At 33.3% G+C, this 12,242-nt stretch overlaps 1 protein-coding gene across 2 annotated transcripts in view; it reads left to right on the top strand.

Moving 5' to 3' along the window:
- tcf3a (transcription factor 3a) overlaps nucleotides 1-3,491 on the top strand; it is a 74,580-nt gene extending 71,089 nt beyond the window's left edge. For both annotated transcript variants that reach the window (XM_056446486.1, XM_056446478.1), the window contains exon 20: nucleotides 2,162-3,491. The gene's annotated coding sequence lies outside the window, so the exon portion shown is untranslated. The remainder of the gene's footprint in view (nucleotides 1-2,161) is intronic.
- Nucleotides 3,492-12,242: the final 8,751 nt, after the last annotated feature.

The raw sequence follows: 12,242 nt of genomic DNA, 5'->3' as shown, positions 1-12,242 counted from the left end.
TGACTGTCTACTCTTATCTATCTATCCAAAATTACAAGGGGTGGCGCTCGCTCCTAACCTAATATAATATACAGAAGAGTAGTCCTAAGTGTTGCAAAATGTATGTCACGTGACCTTCTTACCTGTCCGCTTCGTCCAAGCCTCGTAAACAACGTTTAAACAGAGAAATGGAGAGATCTACAAATAACGGACGGATAACGTGCACACAGAAACGGGCAACAACAAAATACACAGTTAGACGGGTTTTTTCGTAACGCAACAAGAAAACAAGATAAGAAAGGGAAAAGAGAGAGAGGGGCTGGTGAGTGGTCTGGCGCGCGCTTTTATGATGGGTGGTCTTTGCTTATTGGATGTGACGTAAGAATGACGTAACCGGGGGAGAAATGACTGACAGCTGAATAGACCAATGAACGGAACCTGTGAATAATGAAAGCAGAAATGGGAGAGCAGAGCGAGAGAGAGAAAACACAAACAGAGCACAAATAACACAAATATGTAACCGTAGGCCTAAACTGAAAATGCTTATTTTAAAGCTTTATTAATTAACAAAACATTTATTTTGCCTTTTATTGTTCTCTTATTTTTCTACATCCTTTTATTAAAAAAGCCTGAATATATATATATATATATATATATATATATATATATATATATATATATATATATATATATATATATATATATATATATATCCGTGTCTGATATCTGATGGCCAGAAAGTGATTTTTATTTATTTTTTATTACAATTTTGGTATTTGTGATGCAGGAGGGGACTGTTGTGGACACCATGGTTTTATATAAAGTTCCCTTTAATGTGTGATATGACAAAAAAAAGTGATCATAAACGAATATTTGCTCAATTCAAATGAGTAGCGGCTTGGACCCGGAAACGGTATTCCATACGTCACCGATACATCATGACTTAATAAGCAGATTGGGATAGCCCAAAGGCGCAAAGGCCCAAGGTGTTGTTTTTTTACATGCATTTTTTATTTCTCTTTGCTATTTGGGCTTTTTAGACCGTAATTAGAATAAAACCTAAGTATCATCTTTTGATATGAAGTACTTTTGGAGAAAAATGATGTCCATATATGTGGACTCGTGATCTGAATTTCCATAATACACAATCAGTCACCTTTGTGTAATAGAATGAAAACCTCTTTATTTCTGCCTTGAACACAGCATATTTTCCTGACTGTATTTTAATGCGTTAATAACACACACATATTTTTGAACATGTTTTGACTATCAGTATCAGTTTGCCCATTTTGGACAGTTAAAATAGTGTTTGGGACATTTCATATGCTGCAAAACAGTTGCAGGATGACACTGTATGTCTGTAACAAAACATAAGAGCTAATACGTGCTGTCCACGTGTGTGGCCACTAAGTCCTAGGATGTTAAAGTGGTCATTTTCCGCAAGTTTACCATTTAATAATTATTACTTTAATATTAGTACATTCTGCAGTAATGCGATATGTTTGTCATCGTTTCTTCAAGTGAATCAAGTGACTTATTTTATCCTGTTTTTATTATGTATAATGTAGAAAAACAATACTTTCTGAAATGTAATGGTGAAATTAACAACAACAACAACATACCCTTAAGTCATTTATTTTTAGTGTTCATAAATCCAGAAATGAGATGAATTTCTTTAAAGGGAACCCTAGATATCAAGGCATGTATGGCCTAATATAATATTAAGTGCATTTGTTTATACATTAAACACTTACTGACTGCGATGACAATGAACCAATCGCTGATATATATTAAACAAAAACTGTTTTAGTCTAAAATTGACAGAAAATCAAAGCTAAAAATCTGATTATGCAAAAATTATATTGCAAATTTGAAGTTGTCATTTCAATAAATGAGCTTTCTGTAACATTTTGTTTGAGTGCAGTACCAGACATGACCACCAGATGACATCCAGCTTCCACTGGTGATCATAGTTTTGAGGAACATGAACTATACACAAAATTACATATGCAAAATACTCATCAAATTCTAATGTAGTATATGCAGTTTGGTGGTATTTGATCTAAATTTAGCATCTCGAAAAACACATACAAATTATTTACATGTGGCACAATACTAATTATGACTCTTCAGAGAGAGTTGAGCTTGTAAAGGAGTTTATGATGTTGTGTTTGCTCCACAGATGGTGATGTAAAGAAGCTCTCCGTCGACGTGGCCTTAATCTTCCTGTTCTTGTTCCAGAGTCACATTCTTGATTTATATATTATAAACAGATGTGTTGGAGACTCGCATACACAACGCACACACAAACACACACACACACACACGATCATGGACCAGAGGAACAGCACTGACGGAGCCGAGCTGTTGATGGACAATTACTGTGTGCTGTTATATAGCACAAACACACACACACACACGTTTATGAGCCTCAGTGTTCAACGCCAGGTCAAGCTCAGCTGCCCGAACACATTTCCTCCATTTCTGCATCATATATTCAACTTCAGCTTTCTTTTCTACCGCTTTGTGTTTATGATGTGGAAAGAGGAGATCTTCAGTTTTCATACACGATGCTTTTACTTTGGGGTCGCCACTATTGCAGGAATCGCACAAAAAATGCTCATATTTCACCTCTAAAATCAATTATTAGGGATTATTCCTCAAGAACATTTGTTATTTTGTGTAGCATTCTGATATTTTCATGACAAAACGCAATTGCTTCATAATTACAATAAATAATTGCTTGAAAATATCAGTGTTATAAATGCAGAGTTTGTTTTATATTCGTATATATTTTTATGGCAAAACATTTTGCATTAAATTCACATTTTTATATTTCTGAAAGTAATACATTTGCATAACAATGCAAGAAAAAAAAATATTGAATTGTGCTTTCAAATCTTTGAGCGTCTTCATTTGAACACATTGAGATATTTTGAAGAATGTTGGAATTCGGTAACCATTAAAAAAATACCAGTCAATAGTTACCGCATTCTAACAGTCTTCAAAATATCTTAGTCAATGACCCCTATAGTAGGGGGAAAATACCATGAAAGTCAATGTTACCGCATTCTAACATTCTTCAAAATATCTTAACCGCTGACTCTTATAGTAGGAAACAAATACCATGGAAGTCAATAAAAAGAGCTATAGTGTATTTTTGTGGCATTTGTGTCATTTTAATGCAACAAAAATACACATTTAAAAATGATAATTGCCTGAAATTTTGATTTAAACTGTTTTCAAAAAATATTAAGCATTATGAATATTCATATTTCAGTTAAATAACTTAGTTACGGTATTGTTTTTATACTGTATTACTTTATTTCACATACAATATATTAATTTCAAATACACACTTTTGGTTTTAACATTCTGAAATGTCACAATCCTAAAAGCTAACTCGCATAATAGGTTATTTCAGATTTGATGATTACCAGGACTATATCCTACCTCATTTATATTTTTCATTTTATTTAAGGTTTAATTCTGAATGCATTCTAATGCAACAAAACTACAAATTAAAAAATAAAAATTGCCTTAAATTCTTATTTAATGCAAAAATATAATTATACCAATATAAAAATATATTATCCAATATGAATATTCATATTTCAGCTATGCTGATTTAAATATCTTTAGTTATCATATTGTTTTCATACTGTATTTCACATACAATATGTACATTAATCACACTTTTGGTTTTAACATTCTGATAAGTCACAAGGCAAAAATCCTAAAGGCAAACTCACATTATAGATTATTTCAAATGTGATTTTGATGATAACCAGAACCAACACAACCATTATTATTTTTATTTTATTTTTAATTCTGAATGCATTCTAATGCAACAAAACTACTAATAAAAAAGTAAAGATTGCCTCAAATTCTTATTGAATACAAAAATATAATTATACCAATATAAATATATATTATGCAATTTGAATATTCATATATCAGTTATGCTGATTCAAATATCTTTAGTATGGTATGGTTTTATACTGTATTACTTTATTATACATATTGTATGTGAAATTATTTCAAATACACACTTTTGGTTGTAACTGGAATTCTGAAGTTACAATGCAAAAATCCACAAAGCAAACGTTATAGCTTATTTCATATATGATTTTGATGATTACCAGAACCATAATGTACCAGAATCAGACCAAACAGGCCTACATTCATTTATATTTTCTGTTTTATTTTACAGTGAATTCTGAATGCATTCTAATGCAACAAAACTACAAATTAAAAAATAAAAATAGCTTTAAATTCTTATTTAAATGCAAAAAATATGTAAATATACCAATATAAAAATATTCTGCATTATGGAATGGTCATAAATCAGTTATGCTGATTTAGATGACTTTAGTTATGGTATTGTTTTATACTGTAATCTTCAACATGCATATTGTATGTCAAATAATTTCAAATGCATGCTTGTGGTTTTAACATTCTGAAATGTCACAATGCACAAATCCTAAAAGTAGATTTGCATTACAGATTATTTCATATGATTTTGATGATAATCAGGACCATATTTCTCTGCTTTCATTTATATTTTTAGTTTCATTTTAGGGTGAATTTTGAACACCTTCTAATGCATCAAAACTACAAAGTAAAAAATAAAAATTTAATGCAAATTTAAATGCAAAAATATATAATTATACCAATATAAAAGATATTATTCATTATGAATATTCATATTTGAGTTGATTTAAATAACTTCAGTTTTGCTATTGTTTTATACTGTTACTTTATTATACATATTGTATGTGAAATAATTTTAAATGCACACATTTTCTGAAATGTCACAATGCAAAAATCCTAAAAGTAGACTCATTGCACATCAGATATGATTCTGATGATAACCTGAACCATAATGTACCAGATTAAAACAGAATAGGCCTGCGTTTATTCACATTTTTAGTTTCATTTTGAGGTGAATTCTGAATGCATTTTTTGTGCGATTCATCAAATATCTGCCACCGTCCACCGGAAGCACCCGAGCTTGTGTTTTTCCTCATTTATTTCTTAAGTATTGGGAAAGCGCTGGATAATAATTTCTTCTTTTATTATTTCTTATTTTGTGTCATCAGATAATTTTTAGATGCTCGCCAACCGAACCACACACACACACACACACACACACGAATTTGAGAGAATTGTCTCCTTATGCATAAGTGACTGAGTCTCCGATCATTTCATTTCATGTGTGTTTTCTGAACACATCGATGAATTTGCTTTGGTTTAGCCTGAAGCTGGACATAAATCACACACACATTATAAACTAAATAGTACCATAGTTCCTCAGAAATGATTAGCGATTCATTGCTAAAGCCGTCAGGGGTGTTTGTGCATTTTAATATCAATTCACCACAGAAATTTGCTGCCACTTTTTTTGTCATTATTTCTACACAGAGAACATAGAGAGAGAAATAATAGTGGACTTTGCAAAGGTGTCATTGCTCGTTTTTTTTTTTTTACTTCTTTTATAAAGTTCTGTTAAATGTTTGTTTACTTGTTTTTGTTATTATCTATGTTGATTTTAAATGTTAGATAAATGGCAAAACCCTAGCGCTGAAGAAGTATGCCAGGAACAAATTGTGTTTCATGTTTCTTTTGTAACGGGAGAGCTTGGAGAAATGACTAGTGTTTTATTTGTTTTGTTAGAGATGCCAATTTTTTTGCGTTCTCGGACAGAAGTTTTGTTCATGAGGTGAATAATCACTGTGCAGAACACGCGCTCGTGTCAACACCGGCCCGAACTTTCAGCAGAGATGTTTTATTTAGGACAAACAGGACTGAGTTAAAGAGAGAGATCACGCTAAAATTAAAATTCAGTCATTAATTATTCATGCTTAAGTCGTTCCAAATATGCGAGAATTTTGTTTATCTTTTTTAACACAAATTAAAGTGATGGTTTACGCAATAATTAACATTTATTCACCCTCAAGGGGTTTCCAAACCTGTATGATCTTTTTCAGTTGAACACAAATTAAGATATTTTGAAGAATGTTGGAATTCGGTAACCATTGACTTCCATAGTAGGAAAAAAAATACTGTGGCAGTCAGTGACTACTAGTTTCTAATATTATACAAAATATCTTAGTCAATGACTCCCATAGTTGGAAAGACAATACTCTGGAAGTCAACGATTAGCGGATTCCAACATTCTTCAAAATGTCTTAGTCACCGACTCCTATATTAGGAAAAAAAATACTATGGAACTCAATGGTTACCGCATTCTAACATTCTTTAAAATGTCACAGTCACTCAAAAACAATACACTATGGAAGTCTATGGTTACCGGATTCTAACATCAAAATATATTACTCAATGACTCCCATAGTAGGAAAAAAACACCATGGAAGTCAATGGTTACCACATTCTAACATTCTTTAAATCTTAGTCACTGACTCCCATGGTATTTTTTTCTTACTATGGGAGTCAGCGGCTAAAATATTTTAAAGAATATTTGAATGCGGTAACCATTGACTTCCATGGTATTTTTTCCTACTATGGAAGTCAGTGGTTAGTGCATTCTAACATTCTTCAAAACGTCTTTGTGACCGACATCTATAGTAAGAAAAAATACCATGGAAGTCAATGGTTACCAGATTCTAACATTCTTCAAAATATCTTAATCACTGACTCCTATAGTAGAAAAAAAACCATGGAAGTCAATGACTACCGGATTCTAACATTCTTCAAAATACCTTAGTCACTGACTCCCACAGTAGGAAAAAAAAATAATGGAAGTCAATGGTTATCATATTCTAACCTTGTTCAAAAGTCACTGACTCCCATAGTAGGGAAAAAAAATACCATGGAAGTCAATGGTTACCAGATTCTAACATTATTCAAAATACCTTAGTCACTGACTCCCATAGTAGGAAAAAAATACAATGGAAGTCAATGGTTATTGAATTCTAACCTTGTTCAAAAGTCACTGACTCCCATAGTCAAAAAAAACTCCCAAACTCCCAAAAAATTCCCTGGAAGTCAATGGTTACCGCATATTGACGTTCATCAAAATATTTTATTCACTAAAAGAAAAAAATACCATGGAAGTCAATGGTTACCGCATTCTAACATTCTTCATATTATCTTAGTCACTGACTCCCATAGTAGGAAAAAAATACCATGGAAGTCAATGGTTACTGGATTCTAACATTCTTCAAAATAAGTTCTTTGGTGTTCACCAGTATAAACGTACTCAAACAGGTGTAAGAAGTTGAGGGAGTATAAATGATGATAGGTTTTCAGTTTTGTGTGAACTGTCCCTTTAAGAGATTTTAGTTGATATGCAAGAGCTCTCCATAGACTGCAAGAGTCCTAAAACAATCATCAAAAACATCATCAAAATTATCATTGGATAATTAATGTAAAATTAACATTATCAGTGGTTCAACCATTAATTTATGAAGCTATAAATATACTTTAGTGCTCTAAAATAACGACTTTATTTAACAGATTCTTGCTTGTTCAAGATAACATTGTGTCGCGCTACTAACTTATAACTGTCTGCACCTGTGCCTTGTTTACAAACTGCACACCATACATTAAAACATCGTAAACAAAGTCATGCTTCTATCGCATCTAACCGTGATTTCTACAGAGATGATGACTCCAGTATTACTTATGCAGCGATAATACTTAATAATCAGTCAATATTCATATTACACATTCGGAGGTAGGAATTTCAGCAGTGAAATGTCTGACCTCAATATGTTCGTCAATCACACGCCACAGTCACGTTTTCGTGAGATATGACTATTCAGCCTGAACTCACGAGGAAACCTAACTGTTTTACGTTTTGTCAGTTTAGTGGCTAATTCAGTCGATTTTTAAAAAGGAGGCGTGGCACTAAACCCCGCCCCTAAATCCAACTGTCGTTGGGGGAGGAGCAAATCAATCTAAATTGTACGAATGAGATCGTACGAATTCATACAAAGTTACGTGTTGCTGTGAGATAGCTTTGAAATATTTCATAACATTTCGTATCATTGTGGCTAAAGCAACAAAAAAGAATAAAAATGTTAGCTGTTATTTTATATATATATATATATATATATATATACACAGCTGAGGAGAAAATAGAAATACGTTATTTCACTATAAAGCAAACATCATCTCAGAAATAGTGTTTTTTTTAATGGAGTTCCCACTCGTTTTGTGCTGTAAACATACTTGAAAGTTGATTTATACGTTTTGCATAATGTAGCTCTTCGCTAATCTCGCTGAAGCAGAACTAGCCGCTATCTGTGAAGTGACGTCAATTGAGAAAAGTCTGAGTTCTTCGATCTGCAGAGTTAACTTGTTATTTCTGAATAAGTTGTCTGGAGCATAACGTTACTTAAACCAGAATATACAGACGTCAGTAATAAAAGTTATTAGCGCGACACATCGTGTGAACATGCATCATTGACTGACACTGATGATTTTATTATTATTGTTATATAAAGTCATTATTTTTGTAGGTTTTTTCTTCATAAAATTAGGATTGGGCCACTGATGACACATGTAGTGCATCCCAAGCCAAAATTCTGCAGTGTGTATCCAATTTACACTTTACTATGAAGCGACACAACTGAAGTGTGTAGGTCATATTATAATGACGACATGGCTGATGTAGTACCTTCGAATTACATTAATACTAATCACATGCATACCATATTGAATGTACTTTTCTAAAGTGCTGTAACTATAAAGATAGCGATTAAAGTATTTGTTTCTGATTGTAAAACCATTCAGACCACAGCATTAACGGTAAATATTTCAAGAAGGAATCACAAACAAAATATATTTAAAGCAACAGCCAGAATCTATTGAGCTCACACAATTTAAAGCTACAGACGTTATTAAAACCGCAGTTGTTTTTATAGCTAAATTCGTTGTTTGAATTACACGAGCTGGCTTCACTGGTCAGATGTGCTAAATACGTAGTTAACTGAGGACAATATAAAGCTGCAGGCGTTATTAAAACTGCCGTAGTTTAATTCCAGTACATTAACTGCGATAGCTAAATTATTTGTTTGAATTACACGAGCTGGATTCACTGGTCAGATGTGCTAGAAACATAATTAACTGAGGACAATTTAAAGCTACAGACGTTATTAAAACTGCAGTTGTTTTTATTCCGCTACACTATCCGCAATGGCTAAATTCATTGTTTGATTAGATTACACGAACTGGATTCACTGGTCAGATGTGCTAAATACGTAGTTAACTGAGGACAATATAAAGCTGCAGACGTTATTAAAACTGCCGTAGTTTTATTCCAGTACATTAACTGCGATAGCTAAATTTGTTGTTTGATAAGATCGATTACATGAGCTGGATTCACTGGTCAGATCTGCTAAATACGTAGTTAACTGAGGACAATTTAAAGCTACAGACGTTATTAAAACTACAGTAGTTTAATTCCAGTACATTAACTGCGATAGCTAAATTTGTTGTTTGATAAGATCGATTACATGAGCTGGATTCACTGATCAGATGTGCTAGAAATGTAGTAAACTGGGGACAATTTAAAGCTACAGACGTTATTAAAACTACAGTAGTTTTATTCCAATACATTAACTGCGGTAGCTAAACTCATTGATTAGATTACAAGAGCTGGATTCACTGGTCAGATGTGCTAGAAACAGTAAACTGAGGACACCTGCTGGTTACAAGGGTGTAATGCTCAAAGAAAAGCACAATATAACAAATAAACTGATCATTTTTATTCGCTGTATGGAGATAAATATAGATATCTTTATATTTATAGTCTCTATCCTGGCTCTTAACGATCATACAGTAAATTTAAATTCGTATATACTATCTAGTTGAGTATTTAATTTCAGATGCAGTTATGGACTGTTTTTAGATGATGTTTTTGCGACCCTTGCTGTCTATTTAATATCGTGCAGGGTTCATACTAAATGCGCAATTACGTATCCGTGTGAGTAAATTGCATACAAAGTGAATGCAAACGGCGTGTGGAGCTGAATAATCTTCATTGCCGTCGCTTCATTCCCATTCATAATTTCCTGTTTACTCGCTGGATGTTTGTCAATTATTTGAACTTAAAGCGTGCAGAGTTTGCATCAGTTGTGTCTTTAAGTATTAGTGCAATTAAATTAACGTACAAACTATAGAAGTATACTTGCTAATTCTGAAATCATAATATCACCTAATGACCATCAACATTGCTCAGCCAATGAAATGGTGCTGATGTTGTTTTGAGGTCATCCGATTTCAGACACAATGCAGACCATTATGAGGGATGTAAACAATAACAATGCTCCTAACGTATTTCTTGTTTTGCACTTTTAATTTTCATAGCTTCCAAAAACAGTCCAAATATTGATAAATATTCCTATGGCAGGTGTTTTAACGAAACGTTTCGATTGAATTGCCTCTTGTTACAGTTTTGAAATAGTTTGACAACAAGCAGGACATTTTTATCAGCCAATGACATCTCCACATTGAAATATTATATTCAAAGTAGCATGATAAACAATATAGGCACCATTTCACAAGTTGTCATTGGGGTCAAGTTGGTTTTATATTCGCACATTTGGATTTCCTCCTCAGTATAAATTTATAAAAGTATACTTGCTAATTTTGAAATCACACTATCACTCAATGACCATCAACATTGCTCAGCCAATGAAATGGTGCTGATGATGTCATGTGATTTCAGACACAATGCAGACCATTATGAGGGATGTAAACAATAACAATGCTCCTAACGTATTTCTTGTTTTGCACTTTTAATTTTCATAGCTTCCAAAAACAGTCCAAATATTGATAAATATTCCTATGGCAGGTGTTTTAACGAAACGTTTCGATTGAATAGCCTCTTGTTACAGTTTTGAAATAGTTTGACAACAAGCAGGACATTTTTATCAGCCAATGACATCTCCACATTGAAATATTATATTCAAAGTAGCATGATAAACAATATAGGCACCATTTCACAAGTTGTCATTGGGGTCAAGTTGGTTTTATATTCGCACATTCGGATTTCCTCCTCAGTATAAATTTATAAAAGTATACTTGCTAATTCTGAAATCATAATATCACCCAATGACCATCAACATTGCTCAGCCAATGAAATAGTGCTGATGTTGTTTTGAAGTCATGTGATTTTAGACCCAATGAGGGGTGTAAACGATAACAATGCTCCTAACGTATTTCTTGTTTTACACTTTTAATTTTCAAAGCTTCCAAAAACAGTCCACATTGAAATGGTCTATTCAAAGTAGCATGGTAAACAATATAGGGAGCGTTTCACAAGTTGTGACGTAAAAAATTAACAAATATGCGCATATAAAACCAGCTTTAACTCAATTGAATGTAGCACATGTGAATTTCATCACCTAAAGTTCAAATATTAGGGTAAATGCACAGCTAGTGTCGTTTCCCCAACCTATAAACTCCCAGCAAATGATCAACATTTTTAGTTTTTATTTTTGTAATTACAATATAATCAGTTATCAGTGACTTCGGCATTCATTTAGTCGTTCAAGCGTAAAACGAGATTGCCATTTACATGCTAGCGCCGTCAGGATCGGCAGGCGAGCTCTGAAACTCCATTGAAAATGCTGTAGAAAAATAAATGTTCGTATTTTATAGACATCGTGCAGAGCAATGCAATTTAATGCAGTGCTGCTTGTACATTCTGAGACCCACTTTACATTGCAAATCAACCATGCAGTCAATATCATTGAAGTTTAAAGAAAACAGACCTAAAACATGGTAATATTATTAGGTTCTACAGTTAATCGGAAGCGCGAGGTTACTGTGAATTAACAGTCTTACCGCATATACCCTATTGAAAAGCATTCAACATCCCGCGAGTAAACCAGAGCGAGTGACACGTAAGAGAGCTCTCAGATTCCATCTAAAGTCATTAGTGCACTGATGTTCTGGTGGGTTTGGAGCGAAGGCGATTAATTAATGACTGTTTTTGTACATTTAGTGCGAGCTCTCCCATTATTCTGGCAGGTGGTTTTGTGTTTGTTAGTACTAACCTCGTGTTTGTGTGAGCTCTGGAGGAGAGATGCCTTCCTCATTCTCGGCTGCGGGAGTGAGTTTGTTCCAGTGCCTGATCGCGCTCGTCTGGACTCAGTTTCAGGTTTTTATTCTGACGTCACGTCTTGTGGCTCCGACTTGAGAATATTTTATAAGATTCACATCAAGAGGGACGTGAGAATTCCAGATGTATGTTACGTGAATTCTTTGCTCCTCAGAGCAAATAAAGTACT

This window comes from Danio aesculapii, chromosome 2 (assembly GCF_903798145.1).
Source record: "Danio aesculapii chromosome 2, fDanAes4.1, whole genome shotgun sequence".
Taxonomy (NCBI): Eukaryota; Metazoa; Chordata; class Actinopteri; order Cypriniformes; family Danionidae; genus Danio; species Danio aesculapii.
The sequence above is the reverse complement of the archived record's forward strand: the minus strand, read 5'-3'. Positions and strand labels throughout refer to the sequence as shown.